The sequence below is a fragment of the Artemia franciscana genome, chromosome 15 (assembly GCF_032884065.1).
Source record: "Artemia franciscana chromosome 15, ASM3288406v1, whole genome shotgun sequence".
Taxonomy (NCBI): Eukaryota; Metazoa; Arthropoda; class Branchiopoda; order Anostraca; family Artemiidae; genus Artemia; species Artemia franciscana.
The window spans coordinates 33,642,110-33,654,743 of record NC_088877.1 but is presented as its reverse complement, the minus strand read 5'-3'; the positions used below and the strand labels follow the sequence as shown (position 1 = coordinate 33,654,743).

The 12,634-nt window shown below is 36.4% G+C and overlaps 1 long non-coding RNA gene across 1 annotated transcript in view; it reads left to right on the top strand.

Moving 5' to 3' along the window:
• Nucleotides 1-1,862: 1,862 nt before the first annotated feature.
• The window catches only part of LOC136036630 (uncharacterized), a 33,698-nt gene continuing 22,926 nt past the window's right edge, over nucleotides 1,863-12,634 (top strand). Inside the window, exons 1-2 of the long non-coding RNA XR_010619762.1 lie at nucleotides 1,863-2,076; nucleotides 11,536-11,748. This is a non-coding gene — a long non-coding RNA (uncharacterized LOC136036630). The remainder of the gene's footprint in view (nucleotides 2,077-11,535; nucleotides 11,749-12,634) is intronic.

Genomic DNA, 12,634 nt, shown 5'->3' with positions numbered 1-12,634 from the left:
ATTAAGAATTGCGGATCTAGAGCCTCGAAGGATAATTTTTGAAGTACGTAACTCCGATCCTGCAGTTTCCAAAGGACAACGACCTTGATGGGACTTATAAAAGCTACTTTTGTATGCTTTTCATGGTTATGAACCAATTCTCTGATCCAAGACTGTGCCTCTCTGATTTAAAGGTATATACTTGAATCATAAGAACATATTTTCTTAGTAATTTCTGTAATTTAAGACAAACCCTGCGTAACAGATTTAAGATTTTCTAAAGGTTCACAGTGCAAATGGGGCCCGAAAAATTCTTTGAGCCTCAGGCTTTTGCTAAATTATGGTTACAAATAAAAGCTACTTTTGTATACTTTTCATGGTTATGAACCAATTCTCTGATCCAAGACTGCGCCTCTCTGATTTAAAGGTATATACTCGAATCATAAGAACATATTTTTTAGTAATTTCTGTAATTTAAGACAAACCCTGCGTAACAGATTTAAGATTTTCTAACGGTTCAGAGTGCAAATGGGGCCCGAAAAATTCTTTGAGCCTCAGGCTTTTGCTAAATTATGGTTTATAATAATAGTAATAATAATTTATTCCAGAAAAAGCCCGTGGGCCATAGGAAAAATACACAACAAACAAACAACAAATTAACTACATTAAATTAAAACTATTTAAAGAAAATGCTCCCGATGCACCGCTGCAATCCTGACAAACCTTGCTATCCTTTTAATGCTCAGGAAGTTTGTATCTTTCATTCTATCTACCATCCATATCTCATTCAATTTTTCTTTACCATACATCTCACGCCTCCAATCATTCAATTCGACACATTCACAAACAAAATGTATTAAACTTTCATCCTGAGATCCGCAAATAGGACTTTTAACAAGTTTTTAATACGATTTTAACAAGTTTTATAAGATTTTAACAAGTTTGCAAAAACTGACTTATTAGGTCAAAAAATATTCTAAAACACCTTAAACTCTCACTGAAATCCTTCGAGTTTGTGTTCGAAACCTAGTGATTTCTTCTCTCGGTATTAATTGAACGAGACGGTTTTGGCCTATAAATGGCGCTATTCAAAAGGAAACATCATAAAATGCAGATAAAATGTCTAATTCATGAAATGTATAATTGTATAATAAAATGTATGAGTTTTTTGCTGTTATAAAAAGTAGAGTTAAGAGAAAGTCAAAGTTTAGCGTAAAGAGCGGGGCGTTAAAAGGAAAAGCTCTTTCATATACGAAGTAATTTCTCCACAGATGATCGTGTGGATTCCATCTCATTACGTCTCTTTTTCCTGGTCATAAATTATGGTCATTGATTATGGTAATACCATGTAAGACTTGCCAGTAACTTGCATGGTTCTAATAGTACCATGTGTGGTTTCAATATTAGCATAGAGGATTATCTTAATATCAATCGACATTTTGATCAGCCAAACTGTGGAATCTGAGGGGTAGATAGAAGGGACAGAACCGGAATTGGAATCAGGACTGGTGAGACCAGGATTGGAATCAGCGGAACCTTGAAATTGGGGTGGAGGCGGGGAGGGGGGTAAAAAATCATCAAAAATTTGTATTTATTCAATTTGTTAGGTTTTTACGATTGAGACACACCTTTCAGGGGGAGGAGGTGTCCAAAATCTCTACCCCCCTTGGATATGGTCCTTGCCCCTTAAATAAGTTCTAGCCAACGATTCAAATCCTTTTTTTGTATTTATGATAAATTCCAACTTACCAGTATTTTGCTTAATAATTACAAATTAAATTCCCAAATTCTTACTCATTTTTAATATTAAAGATAAATATCGCTTTCTATATCCTCATTTGCAAGCTGCAATTGAACACTTGGTTAAATAAATGTCTTTTTCAGGGGACGGTTTTGCATCCAGGGTGTTAAATGGGTCAAACAAGTTGTCGGCACACTTTATCGGCTCTGAACAGAAGACAAAATTTGAGCATATTAAACCCGATTCTCATTAAGGATCCCAAGTGGCTAGTGTTGATGAATTGAAGACATACTCGAATCAATAAATCTTGCACATTTGAAGTTTGGAAACTGATTACATCGCACTATCATGATTATGTAATTTCCATGTTCTTTAACTCCTAGATTTAGATTTTTTTAAATATGATTTTCTGCATTTTCCTTTTTATGGCACTTGGTATTAACCAAGTGACATATAGCAATCGCAAATTCTGTCGGTCCCTGTTCTGCTACTTTAGGCACTTCCAGGTAAGCTAGGACGATGAAATTTGGCAGGCGTATCAGGGACCGGACCAGATTAAATTAGAAATAGTAGTTTTCCCGATTTGAATATTGGGGGAGGGGGAGGGGGGCCGTTAATTCGAAAAATAGAAAAAAAGAAGTATTTTTAACTTACGAACGGTTGATCAGGTCTTAATGAAAGAGAGTTATAATTTTCAATCCCGACCGGATCTGGTGACATTGAGGGGGGGGTAGTTGGGAGGGGGAAACCTACACTTAAGAATGGAGGGATTGGGATGAAACTTGGTGAGAAAAAGAAGCAAAAATCATAGATATATGATTGACATAACCGGAACAGATCCGTTCTCTTTGGGGTAGTTGGGAAGGGGGGGGGGGGGGTAATTCTGAAAAATTAGAAAACGTGAGGTATTTTTAACTTACTAACGGGGGATCGGATCTCAATGAAACTTCATATTTAGAAGGACCTCATAACTCAGATCTCTTATTTTAAATCTCAATCGGATCCAGCGTCAATAGGGGGGGGGGGGTAAATCTTAAACAATACTTAAAAGCGGAGAGATCAGGATGAAACTGGATGGGAGAATAAAAACCTGTGATACGTGACTGACATAACCGTACCGGATCTGCTCTCTTTGGTGGAGTTGGGGGGGGGGGGTAATTTTGAAAAATGAGGTATTTATAACTTACGAAAGGGTGATCAGATCTTAATGAAATTTGATATTTAGAAGGGTCTTGTGTTTTAAAGCTCTGATTTTAAATTCCGACCAGATCCTGTCACATTGGGGGGAGTTGGAGGGGGAAACCTGAATTCTTGGAAAACATGAAAATTTGGGTATTTTTATCTTACGAATAGGGGATTGGATCTTAATGAAATTTGATATTTAGAAGAAATCCATGTCTCAGAGCTCTTATTTCAATCCCGACCAGATCTTTTGACATTGGGGGAGTGGAGCGGGAAATCTTGGAAAACACTTTGAGTAGAGGAATCGGGATGAAGCTTGGTGGATAGAATATGCAAATGTCCTTGATACGTGATTGACGGAACCGTACTGGATTAGCTCTCTTTAGGGGAGTTGAGGGGAGGGGTTCAGTGATTTGGCGAGTTTGGTGCTTCTGGACGTGCTAGGAAGATGAAAATTGGTAGGCGTGTCAGGGAGGTGCACAATCTGACTAGATAAAGTTGTTTGCCCAGATTCGACCATCTGGGGAGCTAAATGGAGAGGAAAAATTAGAAAAAATAAGGTATTTATAGCTTACGAGTGTTTGATCGGATCTTAATGAATTTTGATATTTAGAAGGACATCGTGACTCAGTGCTCTTATTTTAAATCCTGACCGGCATTAAGCCTCTGACTTTCCTTTTAAATCAATCTATTGATCCTTAGAGTTTTGTTAGAGCTCATACCATATGAGCTCTTGGCTCTTCTTGCCTCGTCACAGGTGCCATGTGATCTCTTAGCTCTTGTTTGAATAGTAGATTGAATCAAAATTATTTCTGTTTAGTTTGTTTTCGTAATAAAATTCCTTAGGGGGCTGCTAAGGACGTATCTAGGACTTTTGTTCGGGGAGGGGAGAGGGAGGAAGATTTAAAAACTTTAAAAAACGCATAAGAATGTCTTTATATTTAATTTTGCTACGCTTTTACATGTCGAACAAAATTTTGAGGGTGAGCTCAAACCCTAAAACCCTGCTTTGGATATGGTTACTGATAACTTCAAACCAAATCCCATTCTAAAAGGAAGTAGATTTTTTTTTTTCAAAGGCAAGAAAAAAACACCTAAAGCTGACTCAGTAATGGTGACTATCATTTCGGTGGTTCTTAATAGTAAATGTTTACTGCAAAAGCGAATTTATGGGAATCTCAAAGAGTGAGGAACTCTTCTTAAAAGAAAAAAAAAAGTGTCTCAGGAAAAATTGCTCTCAAAAAAACCTTGAGAGGGGAATTGGTAAAATAGGAAAAAAATGCATCATAGACAACGCTGTGTCTCATTTTATTTCTCGAAATTACGTACTAGGTGATAGGGGTTATAGCATCACTCATTTCAATAATACTTTTCTATGCAACATAGATGATACATTAAGGTGCCTACCGGAAAAGAGAAGAGATGAGTCTTACCATGAAATTCTTGGGGTATGGAAGGGGAGGGGGGTATCAAGTGCTGCCATGAGCTTTGTTTTCACCGATATTAAATGGTTATTTTCCTTTTTTCCTATACAAAATGTTCACACGTATTTAAACATACGCATACAATGTATTTAAACATCAGAGAACACTAATATGGAGGTTATGATGGCCACGTGAAAGATCAAGTTATGCAGAACTTTCATCCACATGAACAGTATTACCCATCTCTATTCACCCAAATCTCTTTAGTAAAATTATTATTAAGAACCATTTCGACAAAACTACTGCTCATTGAAAATTATGACTCAAATAATCAAATCTTGTCCAAAATTCTACTTGTAATCCAATACATGAATTATAAAGCAAAAAATTGAACAAGAGCCAAGAGTTCATATGGCACTTGTTACAAGGTCTGAAGAGCCAAGAGCTTCTTCCCACCAAATTCCATTACGATCTCTCCACTCTAAGCATTTTCCAAGATTTCCGGTTTTATCCTCCAACTCACCCTAATGTCACCGGGTCTGGTCGGGATTTATAATAAGAGATCCGAGATACGAGGTTCTTCTAAATATCAAATTTCATTAAGATCTGATAACCCATTCGTAAACTAAAAATACCTTATTATTTTCTAATTTTTCCGAATTAACCGTGATACGCGTGCCAACTTTCATCGTCCTAGCTTATCTGGAAGTGCCAAAACTCGCAAAAGCGGGACCGACAGAGCGACAGAAATTGCGATCGCTATATTTCACTTGATGAATACCAAATACCAAAAAAAAACGGAAAGCTACCAACCAATACCAACTACATACTAATTATTGGTACATACTCTTTAACAATAATAAATCGAGTGTTTATTGGGTTAGTAACCCACATCAGATCTTAGTTAAGCCTTGGTATGATTTGAAAAACAATCAGAAATCAAATTTTAAAAAAGCAAGTTTTTTCAACATAAAGGAGTAATGTTCAAACTTGAAAAAAAAAAGAAAATTATCCCTCATATGAGGGGGGCTACCCCCTCCTCAAAACTTCACTATCTATGCTAATGTTAGACGTTTGTCAAAATTCTTCTAAAGCGACTGCTGAAGCCCATTGAAATAGTAAAAGAAAATCTTTTTAAGACACTGTAGTCGATTAAAACTCAATCGCTAAAACTGGTTAAAAGTAGGCCAAATCTTAAGAAAGGGTACCGGAACTTTCAATTTTCAATTGAAAAAAACCCCTTCAAAATTTATTCAACCAACCCTCCCATAAAAACCTAATTTCTTAACAATGGGCAATTTGTATTGCTTACAGCCCTTGTCCTGGGAGGTGGAAGGGGGAGGGGAGTTTCAAACATAGAGGCAATGGTTATTTGACCTTTGGACTATTTTGAACAAAATGGCTTTTCAAAATTTTGATCGAATGTGTTTGCGGAAAAAAGCAATGTGGTGAGTGGCTTGTTACCCTCCAATCACTTTTTTCTCTTGAAAAAGACCCTAGAACTTTTAATTTCAAGTAGAATAAGCCCCCCCCCCCCGAAATTGATACGACCATCCCTTTCATATGGAGTGCCCTTGGCAAAAAATAATTAAATATTAATACATTGGACGCCTATGGCTCTTTACTATGGAAATGCTATAGCATTGCCTCTGACATAGGTAAGTAGAACTTTCAATTGCACTTCTAATGAAAATCCAGAGGGAATTTTTCCAGGGGAATTTTCTGCAGGAGGCATCATAGAGAGCTGTTTATGAGTTCAATTTTTAATAATTTTCATATCTACGTTCCTTATATTAATTTGTCTTGACAACTCCATCATAAAGCTCTATATAATACCAAAATCGACACTTTTGGTGGCATTTACCGGATGTTAGAATTTCTCTCTTGTATACTCCACCTCCCACTTCTCTTTGAAAGTTCCTTAAACCGTTTGCTGACTAGTACAAGTACGATGCTACTACAGCATCACAGAGAAATGTTTAATGGCCCATTTCAAAGCTCTTGATCATATATACATGATTTTTGTAAAGGTTGTAATTTCGTAAATCTACCCATCGTAAATGTTATCTGGAGGTTAAAATGGCACTTTTTGGTGTCACTTCTAGAGACAAAAGGGTGTGGGGCACAAACCGGGGAAGTATTTAAAATCCCCCTTTCATATACTCCCAGTCACTTCAGTAAGTTTCATATATCATCTGCTAGCTAGCAGAATTACCAGGCTACTACAACATCAAACATGTTTCTAAAGGCAAACTTTCCAAATGGGGATTTTGCTAGAATTGTCACCCGACATGTTTTATCTTCTCGTTTGCGACTTTATTCTACATGTAGATTATGTTCTGGAGGAATTGCCCAGGGGAAATTTTCAGCGGGGTTGAAATTCTCTTGGGGATTTTTCCAGGAATGGGGATTCCTCGGGAGAAATTCTGCAAAGGGAAATCATCATCAGAAGAAATTATCCATGGGATAATTTTCAACAAGAGAAACGTTCCATTGCGGGATGATTAACGGGGAAACATTTTCCAATGGAGGAAGGGGTCTGGCATGGCTTGAAAAACAATCAGAAATAAAACAAAAATAAGTCTTTCTTCGAATGAAAGTATGCCACGGAGAATTTTTCCAGTGGGATCGTTCGCAAGAAATATTTGGGGGGGGGGAATTTACAGTGAGGATGGAAATACCCGGGGTTAATCTTCTGGGGAGGGGGATTTTAAACAGGAAGATCATTCCATAGAGGATTTTTTTTAGGGGGGATTTTCCATGGAGTAGGAGGCGGATATCCCGGCATTTTTTTTTTAGAAACAATCAGAAATTAAACAGCTTTAAAAAACACTTTCTTAAATTTTAAGAACGACTTAAAATACCAGAAACGTTTAATTAGAATCATTAGCATTTCTAGAAGTATTAAATTTTTTTAAATTTAGCGTAAATGGTCGGTGAGGTAGGTAAATTTCAAGAATTCTGTAGATGGACAGAACTGAATCTCTGCCATGGAGCTTTCACAAAATTTTCTTCTTCCGTTTATATGCTAAAACCATGGGAAAGCAGAAAAAAACATAAAACAATGGCACAGGGAACACAAACCTTAAGGCACTTGTCTAGCCGAAAAAAATATCTCTGACCCCCCTCCCCAAAAAAACGTAACCAGACTGAGTACTAACAATAAAACCGAATTAGCAAAGAACTCTTTAATTCGACTTGACAACACAACCAACCCATTGCTTTTCCCTAGAGTTGACCACCCTTGTCGCTTATATTATACCAACGTTTTACTCTTATCTTTTCTCTGAAATGGCAAGTTACTTGTACCTCTGAGGGCATATACCAAACATGAATGTTGATATACTCATATCACAAAAGCATGTTATTGCCACGATACAGATAAACGGGAAACACTTGATTGAAGTAATGTGGTACTATTTGTATGTGACAGTTTGGGCGGCCCTTCGCTGGGCTCCATACAATGATTAATCAGAGCCTTCTCATTGGTTCAGAAAGTATATCCTTTTATTGTATTTTATTTCTCCCTTACGTATTTTCGCAAGTGTTTGCATTACTAGAAGGTTATGTTATTACTCGAAAACCAAAAAAATCAATATTTTTTTTCTTGTTAGCCCCTCAATCGCTCAGTTATAAATTTACCATTGACTTTTTTCAGGCCAAGTTTCATACATTTTCCTTGTATTCAAAATTTGTAACATTTTCTGGATGGGGGTTCACCATTTGGGCATTACTGAATTTCCTGGGAAATTGAATTGTATTCTACCCTGAAGTCAAAAAGTTTCAAAGTAATGATATACACGGAGTAATATATTTCAAGAGGATTAGAAGGGAGGGGGAGATATTTTCTCAAATTAAATGAGAAAACAGGAGATACTAAAGACAACTTAACAATACGGCTAGGCAGGGACATATCCCCTTGTATATCTGCCTAATAAGGTATTACTATTCCGTTATGGAATAAGCAGCTGGACAAACTTTATGATTTTTACACTAATGTAGAGAACGAAAAATATACAACCGTTCTATAAAATAATTATCAAGGTATTCCCAATATACCCTACTGACATTTTCACACACGTGCGACTATAAAACTGTCAGATTACAAATATCATATTGCTAGAAAACTTTAAATGTCAGCAACACAAATTGTTTCCCTCTAGAATATAAAATGCAATACTGCAGAATTCCACTCAGGTATATATTACGCAGCTTTGGTATAGCTAATTATCTAAGTATTATAAAACTAAAGAAAAATGACTCGAAAGACATAATTTCCTGAATAATTTGAAAAATATTTTCCTGGTACATTAAATCACTGGTTGTCTAAGGTAGTAATCAGGGATATGGGGCAGAAGACACCACACAATGTTTCAAGCCTGCCAGTTAAAAAATTTGAGTCGCTTCGCGCAATTATTTTGCTGTATCATCTTTCTAATTAGGTAAATCGACTAATGGAAATATGACTTATCAGTCTCTTTCGGTAAAAAAAAAACGAAAAAATGAAGGAATTTTAACAGCAGTATCCCTCAAATCAGTCAGTAAAATCCATTGTCCTCCCCCAACAAAATTTTTGCTATGGACACTTCTGTGGGCAATACCTCCAAAATATGGAAAAAATAGAAGCACAATGATGGTTTTGGAAAAAACTTTAGAATCTTTCAACCTTGCCATTAAAAATCATTTTATGAAGGTATAAAGGAAGCCCTAGAAGGTCAATCATTTTGATCAAAATTTTGCGTAAATCGATTGACTCAAGACCGTCTATTACATAGAAGTACCTTTTCTTTTTTTAATAATTCCTGTAGTTACATCTTATTTTTCTGTCTTTAGAATCTTTCTAGAGTTTTGCCCTCCGGAAATACCCCCGATTTCCGATAGAAATTGAACAGCAAAAGTTCGACAAGCCAGCCATTTCAAGATTAAACAAAGGTCGGATGGATTCAAGCATCCATTTCAGCGGGAATATATTTTGGTAAATAGCCCACCCCCCCCCCAAAAAAAAAAAAACACAAGAATAGGCATTTTTTATAATTACAAGAAACTAAAAGGAAAACCCACGAAAACAAATATAGGTATTTAGGTTATATAATAAACACTCGAGTATTCCGATCGTGAATAATGTGATATGACACAAGAAACTGGTGAAGCAATTTCTTCATACCACACAGTAAGCCTTGGTTTGGTTGGAAAATAAATTTTAGTTATACTTTATTTAAACATTTAGTTGGTATTGTGTTTGGTTTGGTCAGATTAGGATATGTATTTAATATATGCTATGCTCTACCCGCACACCCTAATGTGCAAATATAAAGCCCAAATTTATTCCTATACTATTATATTGTCATCGCATTCATTAGCATCAATCAAACTTCACTTTCCGAGTGTTTATTATATAACTGATAAGTAAAAAATATTTAGGATCTCAGGGAGAAACAGGCCTTAAAGTTCCTCCTGCACTCATTCCCGTCTTGAGCGACCCTATATATGGGCATAACGCACGCAGGGGGGGATTCGAACCTTCTAGAGCTTGCCCTCTTCAAATCTCAAGGTTTGTACACCTCTCACCACAGTTTACCTGAGTTTATGTAATTTCAATACTTTGTTTTGCTTCTTTCAAATTAATCAAAATATCCCCCTCCTACCGATTAAAATCACGAAAGAGTAAGTGTGACGCAAAAACACGCATACGGACTTCTGAAATTGACAAATTTATAGGATTTTCCCATTGTTTCCATTCTTCCATATAATTCTCCTCTTTTTATTTTTTGACCTCTCCCTAAACACGCAGCCCCTTTCCTTCACATAAAGCCTTAGGGATTTGCTTATAGTTACTCAAGTTCTTCATGCAATTAATCTCCATTTTTTAATTCCCCTTTCCCCGGAATAATTTCTTCGAACTTAATTTTTTAAGAAAATTGTCCCATATTAAGAATTGCGGATCTAGAGCCTCGAAGGATAATTTTTGAACTACCTAACTCCGATCCTTCAGTTTCCAAAGGCCAACGACCTTGATGGGAGTTATAAAAGCTACTTTTGTATACTTTTCATGGTTATGAACCAATTCTCTGATCCAAGACTGCGCCTCTCTGATTTAAAGGTATATACTTGAATCATAAGAACATATTTTCTTAGTAATTTCTGTAATTTAAGACAAACCCTGTGTAACAGAATTAAGATTTTCTAACGGTTCACAGTGCAAATGGGGGCCGAAAAATTCTTTGAGCCTCAGGCTTTTGCTAAATTATGGTTTATAAGATTTTAACAAGTTTGGAAAAACTTACTTATTAGGTCAAAAAATATTCTAGAACACCTTAAACTCTCACTGAAATCCTTCGAGTTTGTGTTCGAAACCTAGTAATTTCTTCTCTCGGTATTAATTGAACGAGACGGTTTTGGCCTATAAATGGCGCTATTCAAAAGGAAACATCATAAAATGCAGATTAAGTGTCTAATTCATGAAATGTATAATTGTATAATAAAATGTGTGAGTTTTTTGCTGTTATAAAAAGTAGAGTTAAGAGAAAGTCAAAGTTTAGCGTAAAGAGCGGGGCGTTAAAAGGAAAAGCTCTTTCATATACGAAGTAATTTCTCCACAGATGATCGTGTGGATTCCATCTCATTACGTCTCTTTTTCCTGGTCATAAATTATGGTCATGGATTATGGTAATACCGTGTAAGACTTGCTAGTAACTTGCATGGTTCTAATAGTACCATGTGTGGTTTCAATATTACCATAGAGGATTATCTTAATATTAATCGACCTTTTGATCAGCCGAACTGTGGAATCTGAGGGGTAGATAGAAGGGACAGAACCGGAATTGGAATCAAGACTGGTGAGACCAGAATTGGAATCAGCGGAACCTTGAAATTGGGGTGGAGGCGGGGGGGTTAAAAAATCATCAAAAATTTGTATTAATTCAATTTGTTAGGTTTTTACGATTGAGACACACCTTTCAGGGGAGGAGGTGTCCAAAATCTCTAGCCCCCTTGGATATGGTCCTTGCCCCTTAAATAAGTTCTAGCCAACGATTCAAATCCTTTTTTTTGTAATTATGATAAATTCCAACTTACCAGTATTTTGCTTTATAATTACAAATTAAATTCCCAAATTCTTACTCATTTTTAATATTAAAGATAAATATCGCTTTCTATATCCTCATTTGCAAGCTGCAATTGAACACTTGGTTAAACAAATGTCTTTTTCAGGGGACGTTTTTGCATCCAGGGTGTTAAATGGGTCAAACAAGGTGTCGGCACACTTTATCGGCTCTGAACAGAAGACAAAATTTGAGCATATTAAACCCAATTCTCATTAAGGATCCCAAGTGGCTAGTGTTGATGAATTGAAGACATACTCGAATCAATAAATCTTGCACATTTGAAGTTTGGAAACTGATTACATCGCACTATCATGATTATGTAATTTCTATGTTCTTTAACTCCTAAATTTAGATTTTTTTTTTTTTTAATATGATTTTCCGCGTTTTCCTTTTTATGGCACTTGGTATTAACCAAGTGACATATAGCAATCACAAATTCTGTCGGTCCCTGTTTTACTACTTTAGGCACTTCTAGGTAAGCTAGCACGATGAAATTTGGCAGAATTAAACCCCTTTAATTAAAGTTGGATTTAGTTACACTCCTAGGGTGTTATATCCACAGAATGGCCGGCATTTACCCCCCCCCCTCGCAGAAAATACCGCTCAATGTGACGCAGAAAAGAGGCACATAATAGACAAGCACCAAAATTCCTGTCCCCAACAGACTAAAAAAAACTTCTAAAATCTGGAAAGCCTGATTTTCCACGGGGCTGGGGGGTTTTTCCAGGGTGTACTGTACGCGAGGGGGATTTGCCACAAGATTTATTTTTCAGGGGGTATCGCAAGGGAGCTAAACGTCTAGAACCATCCACAGGGGAAAAATAATACCAAATAAGATCAAATTAAGTGAAGAGAAAACATGGATGGCGAGAGCATTTTTATTTATCGTAGATCAGTAGGTTAAATCTAGCCTTGGGCCTCGTGTTGTCAAGTTTTGAGCTTGGAAACCCTTCTTATCAGCTAACTTACAGAATAACAAGTCAGAGGAGGCAATAATAGGTGTGAGGTTTAAGAATATTGGAGCATGGCATGCATAAATTTGGTCACACTGATATGTCGCTTTGAGCTTGAAAATTTCACAATTAACCAGTACTAGCACAATCATGTTATTATATTCTCAGGGTCATTTCTAGTTTAACGCCCCCCCCCCCCCAATTGACTAGATATTGCCCATGGTAATATAATAAAACTAAATTGTTGGATTT